This window comes from Gekko japonicus, unplaced genomic scaffold, assembly GCF_001447785.1.
Source record: "Gekko japonicus isolate JY-2015 unplaced genomic scaffold, Gekko_japonicus_V1.1 scaffold2566, whole genome shotgun sequence".
NCBI lineage: Eukaryota > Metazoa > Chordata > Lepidosauria > Squamata > Gekkonidae > Gekko > Gekko japonicus.
This window is the reverse complement of record NW_015174350.1, coordinates 155,666-156,000: the sequence shown is the minus strand read 5'-3', so window position 1 is coordinate 156,000 and position 335 is coordinate 155,666. Positions and strand designations below refer to the sequence as shown.

Below are 335 nucleotides of genomic sequence, written 5' to 3'. Positions count from 1 at the left end.
ACGCTTTATTTTACAAGCATATAATAGGGGAAAGTGGTGGATGTCTGTTGTATGATGGTATTGTCAATTCTCACTCTATTTCAGATTTTTTTGGGGGTAGATCAGTTTGCCACAACAAATCCAGAAGGGAACTGGGGGTTCTGCACATCCCCTTCTTCTGCTCAGTATTAAAGCCAGCCTTATAGACTAGAATTTTCAAAGGACACTTAAAAGCACACTGCTTGCATCAAAGATGACAGAACAACAAATGTGGTTCATCACACGGCTGTCATCCCCACCTTGCATGTGAGCATAGTCAAATAATACTAATAGTTTAATAACTTCTGGTTTTCAGT

At 39.4% G+C, this 335-nt stretch overlaps 1 pseudogene; it reads left to right on the top strand.

The window, feature by feature from the left end:
- Nucleotides 1–335, top strand: part of LOC107121396 — a 213,791-nt pseudogene that overhangs the window by 93,421 nt on the left and 120,035 nt on the right.